The sequence below is a fragment of the Stegodyphus dumicola genome, chromosome 10, assembly GCF_044657685.1.
Source record: "Stegodyphus dumicola isolate Sdum_Otavi_A_Nest chromosome 10, ASM4465768v1".
In the NCBI taxonomy this organism is placed as follows: Eukaryota; Metazoa; Arthropoda; class Arachnida; order Araneae; family Eresidae; genus Stegodyphus; species Stegodyphus dumicola.
In genome coordinates, this window is record NC_140777.1 from 26803503 (window position 1) to 26804670 (window position 1168).

The window sequence follows — 1168 nt, forward strand, 5'->3', positions numbered from 1 at the left end:
CTATATTACATTTAACCTAAATTACATAGTAAACAGTCGAAAAGCAAGCACAGTTCAAACCTTACTTAAATGAACAGTTTAATGGTTTTATAAACAAAATGTCAATTACGAACTGAAACTAGGCATTCTGCAAGCTAACAAAAACATGTAGAATATTTTTCGTGCTCTAAAAGTAACAGAAATATGTTCAGCAAGCCTAACCCATTTTTCGACATTAGAAAAATTAATATTAGCGTAACCTTAATTTTGAGGATCCAGTGCAACCCTACAGCCTGTAACCCCAAAATGTCCAGTTTCATTTATTTTTCTGATTAACATTCATCCAAATGTCATATTTATGGTTCTTTTATTTCCTGGGTCAGAAATAGACAAATTTTCTCTTACATTTATTTCTTGATAAACTATCCTCCTGATGAAGATGTTTCAAGAAATGTAAAATTCGTTTGCTATTATTAATTATTTTTTAAATATTTAATTTTTTTCCAGCCGCTGTAAAGTAGTTTTGGCGTATTCTTTTGTTCGAGTTTCGATTTAGCAGAACTTTGGTCTATTTGCTAGTTTTGAAATTACTCTCGTTTCGTTTTTGCTTTTAAATTATTATTTAAATTACCAGAACTAACGAGTTTTATTTTAAAATTATAATTTACATTTCCCGCAGGAATTTGGGTTTTAGATTTCGTTCACTTGCGCCAATCAATGCACTATTTACATCTTTTGAAATTTTCCAATTTTTTATATCTGTTCGTCTCTTTAACCTTAACCAAAGTGAATATGATATTTAAATTTTCATTTTGATTTGACTGCAGTTATTATCACGAAGTTACTATAACTTCAATGACATGTGATTCATAGTATTATTAATTTAGTGTGATTCATGGAGAATATCTTGACCTCAATCTGGTAAATTTTCAAAACCCAGGCTCTAAACGTTCGTTTGAATCAGATTTTGGATATAGCAAATAAAAAGACTTTTATTTTTTTCTACGATTTTACAAGTTGCTTTAAACATGTTTCACTGGAAGTACTTTATGCTATTTTGGTACATTTCTCACACACTGAAGTTAAATGATTAATGCGCACTTTCTATATTCGTAAATAAGGTGTTCTATAAGTAGCTGCAAGTGTTTTTCCACCAACTGAAATTGTTTGTGAAATCGGGTAGAAAAAT